Genomic DNA, 26,021 nt, shown 5'->3' with positions numbered 1-26,021 from the left:
AAAAAAAAGACAAGGTATATGACTGGTGTTCTTATTAAACAGGGAAATTTGGAGACAGGTACACAGGGAGAATGTCCATGTGATGCTGAAGGCAGAGAAAGGTCATGTTCTACAAGCCAAGTCATATCAGAGATGTCTGCAAACCACCGGAAGCCAGGAGAGAGGATGGAACGAGTACTTCTCACAGCCTATAGAAGGAACTGGCCCCGCCCATACCTGGATCTCAGACTTCCAGCCTCTAGACCTGTGGGATGTCAATTTCTGTTGCTTCCTTCGTCCGGTGTGTGACATTTGTAAGGGCAGGCCTAGCAGACGAATACACCTCTGTTCAGATGACTGCGTGGGCAGGACACCAGGCCCCACCTCTCACACCTGTTGAAAATATTTCTAGAAAGAAGGTTCAGGGAGCTGAGTGTCCCAGAACAGTCTTTCTTCTGGTTTCTCTTCTCAAGTTCCTATTCCAGCTTCTCACCGAGTCACGCTTCGCACTCTCCAGGGCCTGTCTGTGGTCCTCTGCATTTGGTCTATCGTGTCTTCATCTGTCTGTCCACTGTCCACCTGTCTCTTCTTTCAAGACATCTTTCTTGCCCACATCCTGTGTGGAACTGCTGTTCCAGCTGTTTGGCAACGGTGGGAACGAGGCCGACAAGAGTCTGCCCTCACAATGCTTTCACACAGTCAGAGGACGGGGCACAAGTGAAGCAGTGCTGAAGTCAGGGTCAGTTTAGACAGTGGCCAGAGCTGCAATGACAGAAGCGGCAATCAGCTGGGAGGGTCTTGAAGTCCCATCACCGTGACCCTGACCCCCATCTGCTTCCGCCAACTGAGGACAAAGGCAACTCAGTTATACATAAGTAGCCTCGTAGAGCTCTGAAGCGCCTTGCCAACTTTGAAAAGCTCTGCATCTTGGGTACAGACAGGGACGTGAGCTTGTGTCTGCCCCACCCTTGCACCTTGTCTTTTGGGGAGACATGCTGTCTAGCAAGATGGCCGCAACACCTCACTCGTGCAGTGGCTGGATTTCCTAGGTGAAGACCATGAGATGACAACACCGGGGAGAGACTCAGGTGGTCTCTGCGGGAGGCCGGGCGTCCTAAGTGTGGTGCGGGGCAGTGCCACTTGAAGGGTTCCTCCTGGAACCACGAGTGCCACCCGCTCGTGTGCCTTTGAGAAGTGCAAGTCCAGGCTCCCCACCAGGCTCACACAATCAAGACCTCCGGGGTGGGAGCCTCAGGAGCAGCTGCTGCTCCTGGAAGGCGAGAAACACTGGTTACGGGTACAGTTATTGTTGTTGGACAAATGGAATCCATTTTAAGAACTGGCTCTGATTCCTGAGGTCTGGTTCTCCTATCTTATAAGGATATAAAGTGAAAGTGTTATTTGCTCAGTTGTGTCCGACCCACGGGCTGTAGCCCACCAGGCTCCTCTGTCCATGGAATTCTTCAGGCAAGAATATTGAAGTGGGTTGCCATTCTCTTCTCCAGAGGATCTTCCCAACCCAGGGATTAAACTTATGTCTCCCTCATTGCTGGTAGATTCTTTACCATCTGAGCCACCAAGGGAGCCCATACTGCCACAAGGCCGTACCTAACTTCAGTACTGACTTCTAAAGTTATGCAGAGGATTTTAAATAGTGCATGTAAATGCCTGGGGCCTGGCACACGAAAACACCAGCTAATTGTTCTCTTATTATGACACTATTCTCCTGTCTGCTTACAGACAGCAGGGCTACCTGCCCAAAGCCTTGGAGTTTGTTGAACACAATAGCATGAGCTGAGGCGTGCTGTCTTGATCTGGCTCCCTGGCTCACTCCAGTGCTCTTTGCCACCCAGCAGAACTGGTGAGGCTGGTCAGCTCACCGCCTTGCAGTCCCAAGGGTTTATAAGCCAAGAGTTGTCAGAAATCTGGCCTCAACTTGCTCTAGGAAATATGGCCTCAGATAAGGTTACACGTGCACAGCGTCCTCACAAGACTGGACGGTGCAAAACCCTTGCCTTGTGCAGGGTCTGAAGAGAGAAGGCTGTGGGCACCGGGGCAGACACAGGAGGCGGTGGTGACATCTAGGTGTGGTATCTAGGTGTGTGTGAGGGTGGTGGCGTGTAGGTGTGTGTGAGAGGGAGGGCACCCCAAGGACCCAGGAGCGTGGGAGCACAGTCTTGGTGTTTGTCTTGCCTCTCTGACTTCTTGATTAGGTCTCTTTAAGCACCTCTGTTTATGTCCCCAGGGAGTAGGAGGTTGGTTGAAGCTGCAATAAAGCTCTGTGCTTGAACCAGCTCTGCTACTCCTGGGGGCATCCGCCCAGAGCAGTTAGGAAATGCAAGGTAGATGTGTGCGCACAAGGAGCTAACTCCCAGGGTGTGTGTTTCCTGAGCCCTGCCCCCAGCCCTCTGCCAGGAAAGCTTAACTGGGTGATGCTGAGAGGCCCCTTCACGGCCTGAAGACTCCCAGGGTTGGCCACAGGGTGCAACCGAGCAGAGACCGGCCAGCCTTCTCTAGCAGAGGGCAGAGGCGGGACTCACTCACCTCATCAGAGGATGTCCTCAGCTCCAAGAATTCCCTGGGAGGTGATCCTGTCTCCAGACCAATATGTCAAGGTCACCCGGCCCCAGAGGAGCACCCACAGCCCAGGTTGGAGTCCTTGCCTGTTAGGATGAGGCCCCAGAGAAGCCAGGGTGTGGTGGCCTCACCTGCACGCACAGGTAGCACCTTCCTGCTCTGTTCCTGGGTTCCCTCTGCAGGGGGCTCGCCACCGTAATCCCATCCCAACCCTTGCCCAGACAACCAGCAAGCCTCCATCTGGCCCATTCCCTGGTGTGCTCTCCTGGCCTTCCCCCTGGGGCTCACAAAATGGGGAGAGAGGGCTAGCATCCCAGCAAAAGATACGCCAGGTCAGGGACAAATCAGAGAGAAAAAAGTTCATTTTTCCTGTCGCCCTCACGTTCAAGTATGTATTTTCTCCAGTGATCCTGATTTTTGTCACATTATTCATATGTCTTTTTGTTATCTGAATTCTTGAAAACCACCTAAAACTGTTGATAAAAAGGGTATTATTTTAGTGGTCATCTACTCCTTCTCTCGTGGCTTCCCTTGTGGTAAAGAATCTGCCCTGCTGTGTGGGACACTGGGTCAGGAAGATCCCCTGGAGAAGGAAATGGCAACCCACCCCAGTACTCTTGCCTGGAAAATCCCATGGACAGAGGAGCCTGGTAGGTTACGGTCCGTGGGGTTGCAGAGTCGGACACGACTGAGCGACTTCACTTTCTTCCTTTAACTCCTTCTCTTAAAGGGGGTGAAATGTGATTACAGGAAGAAAATGCTCCCCAGGGCAGGGCATGGTCCTGTCTATGACACGTGGAGGGGGCTGGGGTCTGGAGGACCTGGTGAGCTGGCCACTGTGCCCATTCGGCCTCTGCCCCTCTCTCCTGCCACCCCCTTCCCCTAGTCCCTGCCCACAGAAGAGGGTCTGATGGTCCTCTGTTCCTCCAGGAGCCCCCACAGAGGTAAGGGAAGCAGGTCAGCGCCCCCCACCCGCCCCCACCCCTCATTAACCTTGGCTCCTTGGCACAGCCACCCTCACACGACCCCCGCCCAGCTCCACCATCTGGAGGCTCCCAGACCTCAGGTTGTCGCCCCTCCCCGCACACTGGTGCTTTTCTCTCTGTCTTCCTAAAGCCAGAGCATCCTGTTGGATCTGAGAGCCCTGTGCAGACCGCTCGCTCCCGCTGGGAGTAAGCCCCAGGTCTGAATCTGCAGCCTCGCACATCTGCGTGATGACCTGGGAGGCTTGGGGGCTTCAGGCTTTCTATGCGTCATTTCTGTCCCTGGCGGCCGTTAGGCGCGGCGCTGGACCCGGCGCCCGCCCATGCGTGTGGGTCTGCTCTGACTGTGTGCCCTTGAGCACAGCTCCTCATCTATTGGTGGGTTTTTCTTTTTTCTTTTTTTTTAATTTATTTACTTGGCTGCACTGGGTCTTCATTGCGGCATGTGAACTCTTAGTCGAGGCATGTAGGGTCTAGTTCCCTGACCAGGGATCAAACTGGGCCCCCCTTTACTGGGAGCTCGGAGTCTCTCAGTCTCTGAAGCACCAGGGAAGTTCCTCCTCACCTGTTTTGTTGTTGTTATTTTAGTTGTGGTAAAATACAAATAACTTAAAATTGACCATTTTCATGTGGCATTAAGTACATTTGCATTGTTGTACAAATCACCACCACACATCTCCAGAATTCTTTTCATCTTGCAAAACTGACCCTCTGTGAAATTCCGTCACAGGCTACAACACGGATGAACCTTGAGGATATTATGCTAGGTGAAGCAAGCCAGTCACAAAAAGACGAATACTGTATAATTCCATTCATATGGGGGCACCTTAGAGACAGAAAGCGGAATGGTGGGTGCCAGGGGCTGGGTGGACGCAGGGAGCTGGTGTTTAATGAGTACAGAGCTTCAGTTTTGCAAAAGGCAAAGAGTTTTGCAGATGTATGAACAGCAATGTGAATATATTTAACACTACTGAACTGTACATTTTTTTAAAATGGCTAAGATGATAAATTTTATGTTGTGTGTAATTTACTACAAAGAAAAAATTGTAAAACTAAAACAACAACAACAAAAACCCCCAAAACAAAGCAGAAAACTCTGTATCCTCTTCTCACCTCTTTTTGGCTTGATTTCCTCATTTGTAAGCTAGGAATAATCATGCTACCCCTCTGATAGCATTGTCATGAGGATTTGCTGGGTAATATATATAATGGGTTCAGGGGCTTCCCGGGTGGCTCAGTGGTAAAGAATCCACCTGCCCACGCAGGAGATGAGGGTTTGATCCCTGGGTTGGGAGGATCCCCTGGAGAAGGAAATGACAACCCACTCCAGCATTCTTGCCTGGAGAATCCTGTAGACAGAGGAGCCCGGCAGGCTACTGTCCATGGGGTCGCAAAGACATGATTGAGAGACTGAGCAAGCCAGCATATAACGGGTTCACACTGTGCCTGGCCATCTGAGTGCTCTTGTGTCCGTTATTATTAGTGTTTCCAGTTGAGAAGGGCAGGAAGGGGGCAGATTAGATCTACTTTTCAGACAAAGGGGACAGGGATGACAGGATGCCACGGCAGAGGTGTGGGGGTCCGGAAGACGAGTCTATTCTGGGACTTTGGGAATCTACCCCTCAAGACAGACCAGTTCCTCAAGTCTTGTTGTCCTGAACATCTGGGTCCCAGCAGAACTACCGAGGCCTCCTGATTATGTAGACCCTAATCAGGGGCTCCTGGAGTTGGTGATGGACAGGGAGGCCTGGAGTGCTGCAGTCCATGGGGTCGCAAACAGTCAGACACAACTGAGCGACTGAACTGACCTGAATCATTTTAAACTTAAGTACAGCAGGCTGAAATTTCTGGGTCTTCTACCTAGCAAAAGGGTGAGCTGAATCTGCTTTGGCACAAACCAGATAGATCGAGTGCAAGAGAATTTCTGAATTGAGGAACAGAATAAACGACCCCCAAGTCCTTCCTCAGGGCTTTCTGGGAATAGGGTGGCAAATTTTCTCAGCTTCTAGTGGAGTAGGTAGATCCTCATAGCAATTTTTAAAAATGTATTCATTTAAAAAAATGTATTCACTTTAAAAGCCTTATGAAAACATAAAATGTAATTACATTTAATAAACAAGTGTATTAAAAGGAAAAAAATCAAATCCTTAGGGACTTGGTCCAGTGGTTCAGAATCTGCCTTGCTATGCAGGAGACACCAGTTCGATCCCTGGTTGGAGAACTAAGATCCCACATACCTCATGACAACTAAGCCTTCAAACCACGCTAGACAGCCTGTAGCCTCAACAAAGGATACTGCATGACGCAACAAAGGATACTGCATGACGCAACAAAGATCTGATGCAGCCAACTAAATAAATAAATATTAAAAAAATTTTTTTTAAGAGAAAAAGCTTTAAAAAATAATTTAAAAAAAAATCATACCCTTGTGAATCGGGAAGTAGAGACCCCAATTACACTGAGATTCTATCACAGTGAATCCTCGGTCCTGAGCTCCTGAACTGTCCCCTTCTCTGTCCCCGCTCCATGACCCTGACTGCAGGACAGCAGCTGGGCAGAGTCCCCCCACTACCCAAAAGATGCAGTTGCAGACAGGCGGCAGACTAATGAAGCAAAGACAGGAGATTACTCCAAGGGGTTTTCCAGCATCTGTCGGACCAAATGTTTTCTGACATTTGTATCAACTCTCAGGGGCTCTGGCTCCAAGGCCTCTAATGACCTTATCTCCCTTAACGTTCCTCGCCGCCAGCAAGCCCAGCCCACAGGCAAGCACGGGGGTCTCCTGAGGGAGGGGCTAAGCAGTGGGGACCACGGCCTGCTGCCTTTGCATCCAGTGTCCAGGGTGTGAGTGTGGATTGGGTGGGCTTCATGGCTGCCTAGGAGTGAGGGCCGTGGGACCCCTCAGCGCCTCGGCCCTTCTGGCCCTCCATCCTTAGGTGAGGGACTGCAGCAGTGGTACTGGGAGCACTGGAGACATTGGTTTTTCTTCTTTCTCATTTTACAGCTTTTTGAGGCTTACCTGACACACAATAGTGAAGTGAAAAAGTGAAGTTGCTCAGTCGTGTCCGACTCTTTGCGACCCCATGGACAGTAGCCTGCACCAGGCTCCTCTGTCCGTGGGATTTTCTAGGCAAGACACACAATAAAGTGCACCTATTTCAAGCGTGCATTTTGGTAAGTGTGACACGTGTTCCCCATGGAACCATCACCATGAGCTAATGAATATGTCCACCTTCCCCTCCAATTTCTCCCCTCTCCTCCACACCTCCCTAAGCCCCTACTTTAGGCAGCCACTGATCTGCTTTTTCTCACTACAGATTCGGTTCATTTTATAAAATTTTACATAAATGGGATGGTGCATTATGTACTTTTTTTGGTCCAGATTCTTTTCACTCGGCTTAACTATTTTGTGATTCATTCACTGTTGCGTGCTTCACTGGTTCATTCCTTTTCATAGCCGTGTAGAAGTCCATTGTATCCACAGTTGATCTGTCCATCTAACTGCTGACGGGTGTTTGTGTACAGGTCTTTGTGTGACCGTGTGCTCTCATTACTTTTGGGTAAATACCTGGGAGGGGAATAGTGGGTCACGTCCAGGTACACGTTTACTTAGGAATCGCCTCACTGTCTTCTGAAGTGGTTGTACCATTTTCACGTTCCTGCCCGCAGTGGATGAGAATTCCAGTTGCTCTGCATTCTTGCCAGCATTTGGAACTGGAAGTCTTTAATCACAGACATTCTAATAAGTGTGCAGTAGTAGTGCCTTGCGGTTTTGATTTCCATTCCCCTAATGATCTTGAGCATCTTTTTGTATGCTTATTTGCCATCTGTGTATTTTCTGTGGTGAAGCATCGATTTGAATTTTTGTCTACTTTTAACACTGGGTTGTTTGTGTTTTTACTACTGAGGTCTGAGAGTTTAAAAAATACAGAATTTAAACCTGAGTCTCTCATCCAATGTATGCACGGCGATCTGTGACTCATCTTTTCATTCTCTTGATGGTATCATACGATGAGTACAAGACTTTGATTTTAAGAAGTCCAGTTTATCAGTTTTGAATGGATCATGCTTTGGTGTCATGTTTAAAAATAATCTTGCTTAACAGAAGGTCACAAAGGCTTTTTCTTAAGAGTTTTTCCAGATATTTCATAGACTTGGTTTTCCATGAATGTACCATTTTGAGTTAATTTTTATATATGCTAAAAGGTATCAATCCAAGTTTACATATTTGCATATTCGTATCCAGGGCTTCCAGCGCCGTTTGTGGGAAAGACTGTTTTGCTCTGCTGACTTGCCTTTGCACTTTTACAGAATATCAGTTATATATTGTATTCTTTGGAATCTAGGACTGCCTAAGAAAATACCACAAACTTGATGGCTGAAAATAACAGAAATGGACTCTCTCTCAATTCTAGAAAAGCCAGAAGTCTGAGACCAAGGTGTTGGCAGGCAGTACCGTCTCCAGAGGTGCTTGGCCTCTTCCAGCTCCTGACCGCTCCAGACATTCCTTGGTTTGTGGCAACATAACTCCAACCTGTCTTTACCTGGCCCTCTTCCCAGGTATCTCTGTCTTCCCCTCTTCTTATAAGGATGCCTGTCATTGGATTTAGGGCCTATCCTTAATCTGGGATGATCTCATCTTAAGATCCTTAACTTAATTACATCTGCACAGACCCTTTTTCCCGATGAGGTCACAATCTCAAGTCCCAGGTGGACATGGGTCTATCTGGCTACTCTAGCTTTATGATATGTTTTGAAATCAAGTAGTTTTGGCCTCCAACTTTGTTCTTTTTCAAAGTCGTTTTGGCTATTCTAGGTTCTTTGCATTTTTCACGTGAATTTTAGAGTCAGCCTGTCAATTTCTATTAAAAAAAAAAAAAAAGACTAGTGGGATTCGGGGGAGATTGTGTTGAATCTGTTTGGGGAGACTTGACAGCTTAACAACCTCGAGTCTTCCAAACTATAACCAAAGTATATACACTCCTTCTTTAATTTCTCTAAGCAATGTTTTGTAGTTTTCAACATACAGGTCTTTCTCATCTATTGTCATCCCTATTTCATATTTTTTGATGCTATTGAAAAGGGTATTGCTATTTTATTTCAGTTCTAGTTGTTCATTGCCAGTGTGTAGAAATCCAGTTGATTTGTGAATATTCACTTGGATCTGACAGTCTTACTAGACTCACTTACTAGTTTGAGTCACTCTTTCATAGAGTCAGCAAGATTTTCTTCATAGATGATATCATCTGAGCATGAGAACAGTTTTATTTCTTCCTTTCCAATATGGATTTCTTTTCCTTGCCTTATTAATTGGCTGGAATCTCATATGCATTGTTGGTAAAAGTAGTGACTGAGTGTGGACATTCTGCTGTGCACCTGATCTTAGAGAGAAGGTATTCAGTCTTTTACTAAGTACTGATGTTAGTTGTAGTAAGGGTGACCAATCGTCCCAGATTTCGCTGAACTGAGGGATTTGCTGGGATGTACCACTTTTCATGCTAAAACTGGTATGTGAGTGTGTGCGTCAGTGCTAAGTCGCTTCAGTCGTGTCTGACTCTGCAACTCTATGGACTGTAGCCCTCTAGGCTCCTCTGTCCATGGGATTCTTAAGGCAAGAACATGGGAGTGGGTTGCCATGCCCTCCTTCAGGGGATCTTCCCGACCTGGGGAGCAAATCTACATCTCCTGTATTGCAGGCGGATTCTTTACCACTGAGCCACCAGGGAAGCCCCAAACTGGGATATCCCCAGATAAACTGGGACAGTTGTTCACCTAGTTGTAGGGCCAGTTTCAACTATTGTTTTCCTCCTCATCATGCGTTGTATTTTCCTGTTTTCTTTGCATGCCTGGTAATTTTTTTATTGGATGCCAGACAGAGGGGATTTTACTTTATTGGGTGCTAGATATTTTTGTATCCCTATAAATGTCCTTGAACTTCCAGGTTGTGGCAGTTTTATCCTTTCAGATCTTTTAAGATTTATTAGGTGAGATGAAAGCAGTATTTAGACCAGGGCTACTTTCCACTATCGAAGCAAGATCCTTCTGAGTAATCTCCCCATAAATTATGTTTTTTTCCAACCTGACTGGTGGGAGAAGGAAGTACTCTCAGCCCTGTGTGAGCTCTGGGCACTCTTCATCTTTTTGGGGGTTCTTTCCCCAGTTGTGGGTAGTTGCCTCCTACATATATGCTCATCAGTGCTTTGCTGAAAACTTGGAGTTTTCCAGGGCAGTTTTCTGGGCAGCTCTCTCCTCTTGGGTACTCTTTTGTATATACTATGTAGAAACTGAGGGCTTGTGTCTCCCCAGACTCCCAGCCCCTTCGGCCTGGACGCCCTCTCAAGGCTGTACACTGGGGCGTCTCTCAGGCATCGCTGACCTTTGTTGCCTGATGTCCAGTGTCCTGGAAGCCATCATTTCCCATGTCCCGCCACCAGGCTAGGAGCTCCCAGTAGGTTCTGTGCTTGCTCTAATCAGGTTGAGGCTGCTTGAGCACGGAGACCTGGGTCTGCTCCTTCCTGTCTACCCTTTCTTCAAAGCATGTTCCAACAGATATTAAGTCCATCCCGTTAACTGCATGGTTATTCTCCCCCAAGTACATATCTGCTTTCACGCGACACAAATTAGCTTCAGTCCCTTCAGACTGCCCTTTCTTCCCTCAATTGTTCCCAAGGCCACACATCCTCCAGGAAGCCTTCCTGGGTGGAGTAAGATAGACGATACAGCCCCTTGCCACACCATCTGCCCGTGAGTTAATGAATTCTTTTTCCTTTGTTTACTCGTGTCACAGTGACTTCTCAGAACTTCCGCCCCCAATCTTGCACAACTTCACGGGGTGCCCTACACTTGCATTCTTTCTCCTGGAGTCAGGCAACACCCAGTAGTTGCATGGGTGTGCAAACTGAAGATGGGTTCGCAAGGAAACACTCTACGGGCTCCCTCATTTCTCATCTCCAATCACACCATTGTTCTGCTTGGAATGCTCTTGGAATGTATGTTGTCTTGTTGAAATTCTACTTAAGTCATAACTAAATGCAGCCTCAATGAAACTATGCCGGTTTCCTCAAAGGGTGGTAGTGACTTCCTTTTTTTTAGAGTTTTTTTTTAATTGGAGTATAATAGCTTTACAGTATTGTGTTAGTTTCTGTTGTACGCAACATGATCAGCTATATGTAAACATACACCCCCTCCCTCCATTTTTCATTTTGTTGATCTATTTTTAATCGGAGAATAATTGCTTTACATCGTTTTCTTAGTTTCTGCTGTACAATGATGTGAATCAGCCATGAGTATACATATATCCCCTCCCCTTTAAGCCTCCCTCCCTCCCCCATCCCACCCCTCTGGGTCATCGCAGAGCGCTGGGCTGGGCTCCCTGTGCTGCTCGGCAGCTCCCCACTGGCTGGCTATTTCACGCATGGCAGTGTATATACGTCAGTGCTACTCTCGCAGTTCAGGCCCCACCTCTCCTTCCCTCCGTGTCCACAAGTCCTTTCTCTACGTCTGCATCTCTAGTCCTACCCTGCAAATATGCTCACCAGTAGCATTTGTCTAGATTCCACATATATGAGTGGTAGTGACTTCTCGGCCATGTCTCACCAGAGTCTGCCCTTGAACATGGCTGGTTGTGTCCAGGGCTTTCTCCCTGACTGGAGTGTGCCTTTCACGAAGACAGGGGCCATGAAATACTCATTTCAGTATTTCTGGCTTTTAACACAGGGCCTGGCCCGGCAGAAGCTCAGTGATTGTTTGAGGAGTAAATGACCAGATGAACTGAGGTCCAGTGGAAGCTGCAAAGAGCAGACATCCTCAGCTCTTCTGGGGAAGCCTCGGGAGTAGCAAACCAGAGTCCTTCAGGGACTCAAGGCAGACAGCAGAGGGGTGGTTGCGGATATTAGGGTACATGTGTCAGCTCTGGGCAAAGCCGGGGAATGGCAAGACTCAGTTCAACATACAACCTACTGTGTTAATGTCGTCACATTGCTGGACACTAAAACCTGGCAGAGGAACACTCAGTGTGTTTGAGAAAGAGGATGCCCACCACGGACACCTGCCCACACTGGGGTGTGCACAGGGACCACTTAGGCAAGCGGGAGTTACCACATGCAGTCACACCCACGTGGAGATGTGTGGATGTGCACTTGGATGGCCAGGCATGTAGAGATGCACACGAGGCTTCCATGAAGATGCACAAACACACAAGCTTGGCAGTTTTTCAGAGCCCACAAAACACAGCGAGTGTGATCACAGTTGTTAAACAGCAGAGAAGTGAGAGTCTGGGGCAGACGCTTGGGCTGTCTCCTGATAACCAAAGCCGAAGGATGCTCAGAGGGGTTGAACTCCCCCCTGCCTTCCTGTCCTCTTTTTCAGAAAGGAGGCTGGGACTTTAGCAAGATCTTTTCAGCTCTGCCCTTGGAACCACAGGGTTTGATGCTCAACAGCTAGAAACAGCAAGTGTGTGTGTGTGTGTGTGTGTGTTCTCCATCTGTCCAGGAGCTCCCCAAGGGCAGGCAGAGTGCCTTCCATGCTGAGGCTGAGCTTTTCTTGAGGGAAGACCCTCCCTCACCTGGGCCCCTCCTGAGGGAGCAGACATTGCCTCCTCCTCCTCACCTCCCCAAGTGCCCAGGGCCCCGGGGGAGTGCTTCTAAGCTGGGTTTCTCAGTGACCTGCTGCACGCTCTCCCCTACAGACCTTGGGAAATCCTGGCTGCCGAGGCCCTGGGGAGCCACCAGGCTTCGGGGTACAATCACTGCAGGTTCAGACCTCAGAGGCCTGGGCAGTGATGCTGTCCAATCCCGGCTGATGGGTGCCCAGGGCCAGTCCGCTCAAGTTTCCAGGCAGATGGGGATGGCTAGGGAGTTGTTGAGAACCTGAGGTTTCCTCAATAATTTACATCTCTGCTTCTCCCTGGACAGGATCGCATGGCCCCGGACAAAATCGGTGAACACTCAGCTGGGTAACCTGATCTCCTAGGTCGGGTGACAGAAACAAGGGGAAACAATGTGAGGATTGAATTGAATGCTGGCCAGCGCTCCGGGAGATCTGGACCTGGTGAGAGGTGGGTGACCTGATAGGGCTGCTTCAGCTCAGCGGTGGCCTGTCCCTGGCGGGGGGTGGAGGGTGATTGGGGAAGAGAAAGCTGAACGCTCTGGGAGCCTTAGGAACAAGATGGAGGCTCTATTTTGCCCAACCTCACTGCCTGTGGGCTGCTGAATGAGGTCACTCTGGCATGGATGCCCCATTTCCACTGCCTCTGCTGCTGAGTTGACTAAACTGGAGTGATCACACCTGTTCTCTGTTCTCCAGCTGGGCTCGGGGCTCATGCCCTCTCCATGCGACACATCTTGGTTGGTCTGAATCTTCACCCCTCTCTCCCCGCTGGCTCAATATATAAACACATTTGGGACCTTGGAACTTTTTTTTAATGTTTGTTTATTGTTTTTGGCTGCACCAGTTACTAGTTGCCACACACGGGATCTTCAATTTTCACTGTGGCATGTGGGACCTAGTTCCCTGACCAGGGATCAAACCCGGGCCCCCTGCATTGGGAGTGCAGAGTCCCAGCCACAGGACCACCAGGGAAGGACTTTGGAATCTTAAAATAAATCCCTCTTCATCCCTCCAGTCACCAGCCCACTTCTCTCCTTCCCTTCTTGGAGAGACTGAGGGCACCCCACCCTCTTCACTGCCCACTGCCCGCAGTCCACTGTCTCCAACCGCTACACTGACACAGAGACCCCCTCCTATGATTTGTAGACCCGCAACTCTCCTGGGCACCTGAATGCTCCACAGATGGACTTTGAACTTGTTATTCATTCATCAAAGGTTTATAAAACACTTTCTTTTTGCCAAACATTGAGCTGTAAGGTGAATACAATGAGGATCAAGGAGCTTATGATTTGATGGTAAACAGAGATGTAAGCCAACTCTTGTGGATTTGATTAGGAAGGGATGAAACTGAAATCTGCCCAGAATGGTATGCACGAGAACCCAGGGAAGTGCACCAAATGGGGAAGGGAGGAGCAACTGGTCACAGTAGGCTTTCTGGAAGAACTGAGTTGGAAATGAGTTTTAAAGGATGTGTAGGAAGTGTGTAGAAGAAACTGGAATTTTGGTTGCAGGACTCTTTCAATTTTAAGTGACAGGATTAACTTAAGCACACCAGAACTATATAACTGGGAAGACTGACTGGGGGAAAAGCCTTCATATCTGCTGCTCTCACACTCACCTCTGTTGTCTCTCCCTCTGTGTTAGACCCATTCTCTCCTAGCCAGTGAGCTTCCTCTGTGTTTCAGTGGGCAAAAGGAGCATGGCCACATGAAGTTCCAGGCTTATGTCACTTCAGTGTGTTGGCTCTTTAAGAAAGAGAAAACTATTCCAGCACCATATATAAAATCCCAGAGAAGGGCTCTGATTGGTCCAGATTGGGTCACATGCCAATCCTGGACCAATCACTGAGGGCTGGGATACTATGCTTAAAGAGGCTTGGATCTCCTGCCCATCCCTGAGGTTGGAGAGCAGGATACTATGATATTCCATCAGGATCACATGGAATGAAACAGAGAAAAGCCAAGGGAGAGGATGCTGAAAACACAAAAACAACAGATACCCCTAATAGAGAACTTTCTAAACAGAGAATCACATGTTCAAAACTATACAACAGCCATGGAATGTGCCTGGGGAATTACTAGTAGTTTCAAATAGCTAGATCTGTGGATGAACTTGGTTGAGTGGCAAGAAATAAACCTGGAGAAGAAGAAAAACATTGGAGAGCCATATGTGCTGAAAAAGAGTTGTTTAAATAGTTTCTTAAAAGCTATGGCATATTTTTGGAAAATATTCTATCAGATATTTATATGATCAAATTCTTATATTTGGGGGGAAAAAATCCTTTTGGCCATAAACCTGTTCTTTTCTTCCCTGTTTCAGTTAATGGCATTCTTATCTTGCCGGTTCCATGAGCTGAAATCGGTGGCAGGGGCGAGGGGGACATGGTTACCACCCTCAGCCAGGTCCTCCTTGGACCCCCTCCCCACTGGCCATTCCTTTCCATTCTATGGCACTGTCTTAGTTCAGGCTTCAGGCCCAGGTCTGTTCTTGCAAGGACACCTACAGTGGACCCTGCTAACTTAGACCGAGGCGTCTATTCTTCCTAGGAGGTTTCTGTGCTGCAGCCCAGGCTGGGTTAGACTGGGTTCTCCCTGCTTCCACCATAGTACACACTCTCCTCACAGCAGCCATCTCTGCACTGTTAACTGTACCATCTGGCTCTAACCATATGCTCTGTGTACACAGGCTCTGTGGATGCCTCGGGAGTATGACCTGGTTTTTCATTTCTCATCTCAGCTGCAATGATGCTGTCCAATACTCTATAGACACTGGGTAAATATTTGTTGATTAATGAAAAGACAAATGAATAAATAAACCTCACCTCCTGACACTAAGGCAAATTTAAATGCACCCATAACTGGAAAAAAAAAAAAAAAGGTATAAAGCTTTAGTGAGGCTCTGAACCAAAGGTGTTTTCCTCATCAACTTCCAAAACTCATGTGTTTTTTCTCTATCTTTCCAGGTCCTCTTTTCAATTTCCCTCTGTCTATGGAAGTGTGGACAAGGAATGTTACCTGCCATTCCGGTAAACAAAGAATGTTGCCCATCATCTCAATTCTACAAAGATCAAGGCATTAGCCACTGCAACCATTCACCCACGATGCACCCTGAGGGGAATTCAGGATGGAGAAAAACAAGACACGTTCTGTGCTTTGGATGCTGGCCCTGGATAGTTACGATACATATCTAAGGAATAACTTCAAGTGATCCCAGGTTCTTGCATCTTCCATACATAGAAAAAGCACTAAGATCACTACCTCGACATGTCTGTTGTCATTAGCAATAATCTTTAGATCTAAATTTAGATTATTCTATTTTGTTCAACTATATGTCCAGCAAAAAACACCTTCAATGTATGCTGGCGCCTCCCTTACCATTTCAGAGCAGTTCCTCATAGCTATCTGAAAGACTAGTTTTCCAGGCTATAGTCCTTAGTGGGTCCCCAAATAAAACTTAACTCACAACTTCTAGGCTGTGCATTTTTCTTCAGCTGACAGAATTTTCTATCTTGTCTAGCCATGCAAACTGAAGTCTGTAATGTGTGTGTATATATGTGTGTGTGTGTGTGAGTGTGTGTGTGTAGAGGAAATGCTCTGTAACAAATTCCCCCAACCATTAGTGGCTTAAAATATTACACATGCCTTACTCACATAGTGTCTGTGTATCAGGAGGCTGGGCTCAGCTGATCTGAGCCCTCTGTTTTGGGAGATCTCACCCAGCTGTAACCGGGTTCCAACTGGGGCCTGATCTACTTCCAAGCTCCCTTACACAGTAGTGGCAGGGTTCAGTCCCTTGCTGGCTGTTGGCTGGAGGCCACCCTGGATTCCTTGCCCTGTGGGCTTATCCACCATGCCAGCTTCTTTCATCAAAGTTAGCAAAAGACAGACTCAGCAAAGTATCTTTTGTAACCTAATTGCTTAAGTGGCACTCCACAACTTTTGCTGTGTTCTATTTGTCAGAAGCAAGTTACTAGGCTTGTCTCCTATTCAAGTGACAGTCGTGAGTACCAGGGGATTCAGTCACTGGGGACCATCTTAGAAGTCTGCCTATCACAGAGTGTAGCCATTAAAATAATGAGGCTATTTGACTATCACTTTTGCTCTTTCCTACTGAATTTAAAAAGAGCTCTGTCAACACTTCTGTGCTAATCTGTTGATTAAATAAATTTATTTACTTAAATATGAATACTTTGCCATCTAACATTAAATTGAAAACCAAATATGATTTCTAACTTTGTTTACTGACCTCCTCATTGTCAACTGAGTTTGTTTACATGTTTACACTGCTATCCAAAGCCCTGAGGTATACATCCCTAAGAATAGGCTCTGCTTTCCTTTGAATCACGTGTCCATCTCTGGACCATCGAGCGCAGTCAGCAGTGATGCCCTGGCACTCATTTTGGGGAAGGTGCTGGGCCCCAGGTGAACTCCTGTGCTGGGTGGGCGGGGAGGTCCTGTCAGAGCATCGTCTCCACGGCACCACATGACTGAAAAGGCTGAGCCAACTTGACAGAAGAGGGGGGAGAGCTGGACAGTCAAGATGAAGCTCCTTCTTGCCCTTCCTGTCTGTCTCTCTCACACGCACACAGCGCTTCTCTAAAAGGAATAACACTTGGGTGTTAGGGCAGGAATTGAAATCTGAGGATCTATGCCCACCTACTAATTATATGACCACGGGGTGGTTCACTTCTCTCTAGACCCTGGCTTCTCAATGCCTAAAAAGGGAATTAGAGTATCTGTATCTAGAGGGAGGCTGTGGGGGAAGGTGCAGAGGATTGAATAGTGTCTACCCAAAATTCATGTTTACATAGATCTCAGAATACAACTTTATTTCAAGAGTATTTGCAGATAGAATTAAGTATCCTGAGATGAAATGATACTGGGGTTGGGGACATTGCCTAAGTCTAGTGACAGGTGTCCCTGTCAGAAGAGAGGAGGACACAAAGAGACACAGAGAAAAAGGTCACGAGAAGAGGGAGGCAGAGACTGGAGAGGTGTGTCTATAAACCAAAGGGTGCTGACCATCGAGGAAAGCCGCCAGAAGCCAGGAGAGAGGAACGGGGTGGTCTCTCCTTCACAGCCCCCAGAAGGAACCACCCGGACAGCACCTTGACTTCAGGTTTCTGGACTCCTGAAGTGTGAGCAAATAAGCATCTGTTGTTTTAAGCTGTTCAGCTGGTGGGTAATTTGTTACGGCAGCCAGAGGAGATGATGCTGTTGTTTGGTCGCTAAGTCATGTCTGACTCTTTGTGACCCCATGGACTGCCGCACGCCAGGCTTCTCTGTCCTTCACTGTCTCCCGGAGTCTGCTCAAATTCATGTGCATTGAGTCGGAAATGCTATCTAACATCTCATCTTTACCTTCTTCTCCTTTTGTCTTCAATCTTTCCCAGCATCAAGGTCTTTTCCAATGAGTTGGCTCTTGGCATCAGGTGGTCAAAATACTGGAGCTTCCACCTCAATATCAGTCCTTCCAATGAATATTCAGGGTTGATTTCCTTTAAGATCGACTGGTTTGATCTCCTTCCAGTCCAAGGGACTCTCAGGAGTCTTCTTCAGCACTACAGTTTGAAAGCATCAATTCTTCGGTGCTCAGCCTTCTTTGTGGTTCAGCTCTCACATTCATACACAACTCCTGGAGAAAACCATAGCTTTGACTACATAGCCTTGGTCAGCAAAGTGATGTTTCTCTGCTTTTTTATACACTGTCTAGGTTTGTCATAGCTTTCCTTCCCAGGAGCAAGTGTCTTTTAATTACATGGCTGCAGATTTTGGAGCCCAAGAAAATAGAATTTGTTCACTGCTTCCACTTTGTCCCTTCTATTTGCCATGAAGCGATGGGACTGGATGCCATGATCTTAGTTTTTTAATGCCGAGTTTCGAGCCAGCTTTTTCACTCTCTTCTTTCACCCTCTTCAAGAGGCTCTTTAATTTCTCTTCACTTTTTGCCATTAGAGTAGTATCTGCATATCTGAAGTTGTTGATATTTTTCCTGCCAATCTTGGTTCCAGCTTGTGATTCATCCAGTCCAGCACTTCACATGATGTACTCTGCATGCATAAAAGTTAAATAAGCAGGATGACAATATTCAGCCTTGTCATATTCCTCTCCCAATTTGAACCAGTCAGATGTTTCATGTCTGGTTCTAACTGTTGCTTCTTGATCCACATACAGGTTTCTTAGGAGGCAGTTAAAGTGGTCTGGTACTCCCATCTCTTTGAGAATTTTCCACAGTTTGTTGTGATCCACACAGTCAAAGGCTTTAGTGGGCAATGAAGTAGACATAGATTTTTTTTTCTGGAATTCGCTTGCTTTCTCCATGATCCAATGGATGTTGGCAATTTGTTCTCTGGCTCCTCTTCATGGATCACAGCCCTGTTGTGGTGAAGGGACTTGTATAACTCAGTGAAGCTATGAACCATGCTGTGTAGGGCCACCCAAGACAGACGAGTCACAGTGAAGAGTTCTGACAAAACATGATCCACTGGAGGAGGGAATGAAAACCCACTCCAGTATTCTTCCTGCAAGAACCCCATAAACAGTATGAAAAGGCAAAAAAAAAAACATGACATTGGAAGATGAGCCTCCATGTCAGAAGGTGTCCAGTATGCTACTGGAGAATGGCAGAGGGCAATTACTAATAGCTCCAGAAAGAATGAAGTGGCTGGGCCAAAGCAGAAATGATGCTCAGTTATGGATGGGTCTGGTGGTGAAAGTCAAGTCCAATGCTGTAGAGAACAATATTGATTAGAAACCTGGAATATTAGGTCCATGAATCAAGGTAAATTGGATGTGGTCAAGCAGAAGATGGCAAGAGTGAACATTGACATTTTAGGAATCATGAACTAAATTACATGGAAACGGGCAAATTTAATTCAGATGACCGTTATATCTACTACTGTGGGCAAGAATCCCTTGGAAGAAATAGAGTAGCCCTCCTAGTCAACAAAAGAGTCTGAAATGCAGTATTTGGGTGCAATCTCAAAAAAGACAGAATGATCTTGGTTTGTTTCCAAGGCAAACCATTCAACATCACAGTAAGACAAGTCTATGCCTGAACCACTGATGCTGAAGAAGCTGAAGTTGACAAGTTCTATGAAGAACTACAATTCTAGAACTAACACCAAAAAAAAAAAAAGGAAGTCAAGAGGTACCCAGAATAGTAGGCAAGTTTGGCCTTGGAGTACAAAATGAAGCAGGACAAAGGCTAACAGAGTTTTGCCAATAGATGGTCATAGAAAACACCCTTTTCCAACAACACAAGAGACATCTATACACATGGACATCATCAGATGGTCAATACGGAAATCAGATTGATTATGTTCTTTGCAGCCAAAGATGAATAAGCTCTATACAATCAGCAAAAATTAGACCAGGAGCTGACTGTGGCCTAGATCATGAGATCCTTATTGCAAAATTCAGGCTTAAACTGAAGAAAATAGAGAAAACCACTAGGCAATTCAGGTATGACCTAAATCAAACCCCTTAAGATTATTCAGTGGAGGTGATGAATAGATTCAAGGGATTAGATCTGATAGACAGTGTTCCTGAAGAACTATGGATGGAGGTTCATAACATTGTATAGACAGTGACCAAAGCCATCCCAAAGAAAAAGAAATGCAAGAAGACAGAATGGTTGTCTGAGGAGGCTTTACAAATAGCTGAGAAAAGAAGATAAACAAAAGGCAAGGGGAAAAGGACAGATATACCCATCTGAATGCAGAGTTCCAGAGAAGAGCAAGGAGAGATAAGAAAGCCTTCCTAAATGAACAATGTGAAGAAATAGAGGAAAGCAACAGAATGGAAAAGACTAGAGATATCTTTAAGAAAATGGAGAAATAAAGGGAATATTTCATGCAAAGATGGGCACAATAAAGAATAGAAATAATAAGGGCCTAATAGAAGAAGACATTAAGAAGAGGTAGCAAGAATACACAGAGGAACCACGCAAAAAAAGATCATAATGACCCAGATAACCACCATGGTGCAGTCACTCACCTAGAGCCAGAAATCCTGGAGTGTGACATCAAGTGGGCCTTAGGCAGCATTACTATGAACAAAGCTAACGAAGGTGACAGAATTCCAGCTGCGCTATTTTAAGTCCTAATAGATGATGCTGTTAAAGTGCCACACTCATTATGTCAGCAAATTTGGAAAATACAGCAGTGGCCACAGGACTGGGAAAAGTCAGTTTTCATTCCAATCCCAAAGGGCAATGCCAAGAATGTTCAAAATGACCATACAGTTGCACCCATTTCACGTGCTAGCAAGATAATGCAAAATGTCCTTCAAACTAGGCTTCAACAGTACATGAACTGAGAACTTGCAGATGTACAAGCTGGGTTTAGAAAAAGCAGAGCAACCAGAGGAGACAATACATCAGCTTAATATGAAAAGTGGGAGAAACATACAGCATTATGGGATCAGGAATGCTAATACAATAGGCATTGCCATTGCACAGAAACCTATTGAACTCGGGGTTCTTTTGCCTGGTTCTGAGTGCTGTCCACATCTGTTCATTATGCTGTTGCCTCATCCGCAGTCTTGATCTAGCCACAGTCACCTGTCATCTGTGCAGGCGTGACCTGCAACTCTGAAACCATGCCTGAGCTCAGAGGAGGGAGTTAAATAGACAGCTGTGGACACTGACTGCTGAGTGCTGGCCCGAGTGCTGCCCTGATCTGAGCACTCCACAAGGGCATCGTGCGCTCAGCGCTTTTATGCAGATGCAAAGACCGGGCAAGTGGCGGCAGTAAGATCAGAATCCAAGGGTCAGGCCTCAGGCGTGTGTGGGAAGTGCCCCCCTGTGCTGCCTCAGGCAACAAGGATGACCCCTTCCTGACTGATTGAACAGGACACAGCTACTGAGAGCCTTGGCCGCCAGCCTGCCCTTCCTCCTCCTCCTATCTCTGCCCCCTCATCCAAGGTGATGACAGGCTTGGAAAATCCCCGGGTTCTCTCATCTCACTCCACCTCAGGCCAGTCCTGCCTTTGGTCTCCTCAGTGAATACCAGCCCCCAGCAGCAAGGGAAATAAGCTGGTTAGAAATGTGAACCAGCTAGTACCCTGCTCAGGTGCTTCCTGGCAGGTGGCCCAGGACAAGGCACTGGACGACTGTCACGGGCACCCGGCTGGCCTTAGATCCTGCCACTCACCAGGAAGCGTGGTCCTGCCCGCTTCAGTGGAGCAGGGCTGCCCAGGGTGCCTCCCACCAACCCTCCGCCCCGCGCCTCAGAATTCTTCAGGTCCCCTTTCTATCACTCCCACAATCAAGAACCCTCGGTGACCTCAGCTGTATCCTCACCTCCGCAGGCCCTGGCCTCCGGCCAGCCTTTCCCTGCTACCACCCACTTCTGTCTGAATGATGCTTGGGTCCCCCACACCCACCAGCTGGGGGTGAGCTTGTCCAGTCCTCTCATGTCCAAACTGACCTCTCCAACTCCAACACCCCCAGAGCTTCAGATCCGTGTTTTCAGTCACTTATGTGACATGTCCTGGTTCACAGCCAGGTAGTGCTCAAAATCCTTCAAACTGGGCTTCTGAAAGTCAGCCTGAATGTATGAAAATGTAAATGCCTGAAACATCACATACTGTTATTTTCCGTGGCCCATCTGAGCAGATGGCACCCCAGTTCATGCAGTCGCTTCAGCTCCCAAACCTAGGTGTCATCTTAATTCCTCTCTCTCTTTCACTTTCTGTCACTGATTCATTGGCCAGTCAGGTTTTACTCTTCCTCCAAAATACACCTACAATCTGTCTCCAATGCCACAGCCCGCGAGGCCACGCCTGTCTCAGCCTGGACCGGCAGCCACCGCCCAGCTGGCCCCCGCTTCCACTGTGGTCTCTGAGCCGTTCTCCACAACAGCAGCTGGGCATCTTTGAAAAACCAGAAATCAGTTTCATTGCTCCACTGAAAACCCTTTAATGGCTTCCACAGGACTTGGAGTAAAAGCCTAAGTCCTTCTGTGTCCTCAGGGGCCCCTGCTCCCAGGCCCTCCAGCTGCATGGGCTCTGTGTACCTGGTCCTGCCCCCACCAGGATCTGAGCACCCAGCTTCTGCCCTCGGACCGCTCTGCTCGGGTCTCCCAGCTGGCTGCCTGCTTCTCTGCAGATCTCAGCTCCAGTGTCACCTCCTGAAGACACTGCCTTGATCAATATCGCCTTCCAATCACATCGATCACGCTGATCATCACCCTGTTTGATTTTCCTCAAGCTGCTCATCGCAAATGAAATGCCAGTCTTTCTCATTACTGGAGGTAGTTATGTTCTGTAAGGGCTTCCCAGGTGGCGCCAGCGGTAAAGAACCCATCGGCCAATGCAGGAGACGTAAGAGACATGGGTTTGATTCCTGGATTGGGAAGATCCCCTGGAGAAGGGAATGGCAACCTGCTCCAGTATTCTTGCCTGGACAATCCCATGGACAGAGGAGCCTGGCGGGCTACAGTCCATAGGGTCGCAAAGAGTTGGACACGACTGACGTGATTTACCACACAGAACACATATTCTGTAAATTCGTCCTGAACAACGGATGAGCAAGTATTGAGCCATTGGGGAAACACAGGCTTAGGCACCTATGAGCCTCTGGCCACAAAATTTTCATCAAGATCTTAACCGTGTTCTTTGCTTGTTTCTGCTTAAAGACAGCTTGCTTAAAATATTCTGTTGGTTCATTAACACTGAATTCCCAGCCAACAGCATGCATGCCTGAGGGAAGCTTATGTAACTTTTGATTTCTCCTTCGAGGGGGCACTTCCCAGCTTCTTGCACTTACAAACCCTAGACAGACAACTTCAGTGCTGAACTTGGGGCCATTTTAAAACAGGGAAACCACCAATACAAATGACAAAAATGTTAAAAAAAAAAAAAAATAGTGGCATTAAATAGTTCCCAGAAGGTCGCTTGTTTAGCATATGCGAGCTGAAGCAAGAAGAGTCCACCTCACCTGGGAATACGCCCATCTTACTCAGAATTCTCACTGCTCAGTTCTTGTCCCCAGATGACTCTGAGAGTGCTAGGTGCATTGATCTTGGGACTGCAAATACGTTCTAACAAATAGGTGAGCTTGCAAATAAAGCAATCTGAGGAGGAGGAGGGTCAGCTGCACTTCGCTTAGCTGTGTTGTGTTCCTCCTGACCGGAAGATAAGCCCCAGGAGAACCTGTCTGCTTTGTTCACTGCCATGCCCTCAGCTCTTGGCAGACAGAGTGCTTAGCGGGTGGGAAGCACTCAGCACATATTTGTTGAATGAGAGAAAATTTAGAAGGAAGGCAGGCTTGCGGGGAGGGAGTTCGGGGAGGGAGGGGCTCCCCTGGGGGTGGTGGAGGAACTTGCCACCTTCTTCGTCTGCCCACCTCCCCACCCCCCACTGTCAGGTAACACCCTGGTCTCAGCTCCTCCACCCAATATCTCACCCAGAGTTGATGGTCAGATTCTCTTTTACTCTCCTCTGGACTCTTCTTGGAGGTGAGAGTAAGGAGCTGTCTGTCTCTTTTCGTGTCTGGAGGCATTTGTGTCTCCCTCTGTTTAGTTCTGATTTCTATCTCTTGCAGTAGACTTGGAGTGGAAAGCCTACGGGACCAAGAGTCAGAAAACCTGACTTAGGATATTAGACCTACCACCAATTAGCTGTGTGATTTGGGGGGTCACTTCCCTTCCCCGACCTCAGTTTCCTTGTGTGTTTTTAAAAAAGGATAAGGTCACTTGTCCTCTCGTCTTTTGTGATAATCAAATAGCTTAAGTGTATATAAAAGTGCAATGGAAACTAGAATGTTCCCTCCAATGACACATACTATCAGTGTTATTTTATCCCTGGTCCTCTTGTCAATGGAATATTAGATTACAAGTGGCTTAAAGCGATCCTCGGCTCACACGTCGAGAACTCCAAGATACAGTGGCTTGACACTGTCCAGGACGGACGAGGCTCCGTCATCTCTTTTATTTTAATCTAGGATGAAAAATATCTTTCCCCAAAGCTCCCAGTAGACTATCTCTCCCAGATTCTATCGGCAGGACTGGGTCACACTAGTAAGCTGATTACTGGTGCAGAAGGAGATTCTAAACCAGTCATGGTTCATCCACGGTGGGTTGGGGGAGGGCCCTTGGGGGCCCTAAGCACCCCTTCCAGTTCCCCCTCCTGCACCCCATACCCCGTCCTGCTCCCGCTTCTTCTTGTACTCCCACCATCTCCTGCTCCCCCTCCTCCCACAGCCCCCAGCCTGTCTCTCGCCTCCTTCCAGGCTCTGCACTGAGGGCCCTGCCTTGCTCCTTCCTTCTGGCTCCTGTCACCCCTCCCAAGACTTCTTACCATTTTCTTCTTCCTTTTCTGGGACTCCAAGTCCACCCCTTTCCTTTTCTTCGCTCTGACCCACAATATCTTCATAAGACGACCATCGCTGTAGACGGCTACCAGTGCCCCTGGCTGGTGAGAGGGGTGGCCTTTCTCTTGTGCACCGAGTTTCCCAGGAGATCCGGGAAGCCTTTCAGGATCTCAGCCTGCCTCTGAGTCCACCCCAGGCCTGGTGGGTGGTTGTGTGCTACAGGATGAAGTCAGAAAGCCTTTCCTCAGGGGCGACCCCCAATATTTACAGAGCACCTGAACATCGGGTGGGCCCTTTTAATCTAGCTTGACCCTCAGGAGAACCTAGAAGGCAGCCTGGGCAGGCACAATAAGCCCTTTTGTCAGATGCCTCACAAGGCCCGAGGAAATCAGGGAGGTTGCCCCAGGCCGCGGGGCTCCCGGGTCTGGAGAGAGAATTCTTGGCTCCGGCCCTGGTCTGTGTGCCCCTTCCATTGCCCCACGACCCCAGACAACTCGCAACCGGCCTGTGTGAGCATCCAGTTTAGATTCCAGACAAACAGGAGCTGGCCAAGAGAACAAGTTCCAAACAACAAAGGCCACTGCGTGTGCCAGGAGGGTCTAAAGCGATGCCAGGCGCGAGGGCAGAAACAACGGTCATCGTGTTCCACTCACAGAAAACGCCAGGGGTTCAGAAATTCCGCTGCCAGACGCTGCTCCCTTTGGTCTCCCAGCAACCCTGGGCAGTGGACACGGCAGGGCAGGTTGCCGTTGCCCCTGGGAGACGGAGGCCCCGTGACCTCAGTGGCTAGGGGGAAGCTGAGCTGGAAACCCAGCCTAGAGGGGCCCGGGTGTTTGCCCTCACAGAGGAGTAATGGTCATACACTTGCCCTCTGCTCCCCGGCGCAGGGCTTTGGGCCGGTCAACTTGTCAACCCGCTTCTCAGAACAGTGTGGGAGGCAAACAGAGCCTAGAAAGTGGCTTCGAGGAAATGGGGCCAAGGGAAGAAAGGACTTGGCAAGAGGCTCGGAGCAGGCCTGACTCAGCCACCCTGACTCAGCCCGGAGAGTCCCAGGCCGGCAGCCCGGGAGACCCCAGGGGGCAGGAGGGGGCTGGGGGTGGAGCTGAGTCCTTGCCTGGCCTCCGGGATTCCTTCTCCAGGAATGCCCTGGGGATTAACCCCTCCCCTCGCCCTTCAGCAGGGCCTCCGCTAATCTCCATGATGCCATCTGGGGCGTGTCAGCTGCTGGAAGGGTGAGGGAGCTGGGTCCTATCTCCCCCCTTGACCCCTCGGCGGTCCACCCGGAAACACACCCACCCTGCAAACAACAGCTGACCGACCCCGCCCCACTCTTCTGCTCTCCAGGTTCCGGTTCCGGTTCTGTGGTGCGACTGGGCGGAGCGGGAGGGGGGCCTAAGGCAGTCAGTGAGGGAGGGGGAGGGAACAGGGGGATGCCCAGGAGAACAAGGTGAAATGGCGCTCTGTCCACAGGGCATCTTGCCACCCTCTGCCCCTACGGGGAGCCTGTTCCTAGGGGAATCTGGTGGCCCCTATTCAGATGGGTTCCCTGAGGACTCACGT

General features: G+C 48.3%; 1 long non-coding RNA gene across 1 annotated transcript; it reads right to left on the bottom strand.

The window, feature by feature from the left end:
* On the bottom strand, positions 1-25,507 carry LOC113906909. The gene is made up of 3 exons (XR_003515029.1): positions 24,449-25,507; positions 23,556-23,712; positions 1-741 (listed from the first exon to the last, which is right to left on the bottom strand). It is a non-coding gene; the product is annotated as an uncharacterized LOC113906909 (long non-coding RNA).
* Between the last annotated feature and the right edge of the window lie 514 nt (positions 25,508-26,021).

This window comes from Bos indicus x Bos taurus, chromosome 16, assembly GCF_003369695.1.
Source record: "Bos indicus x Bos taurus breed Angus x Brahman F1 hybrid chromosome 16, Bos_hybrid_MaternalHap_v2.0, whole genome shotgun sequence".
Classification (NCBI taxonomy): Eukaryota; Metazoa; Chordata; class Mammalia; order Artiodactyla; family Bovidae; genus Bos; species Bos indicus x Bos taurus.
This window is presented reverse-complemented; position numbering and strand designations above follow the sequence as displayed.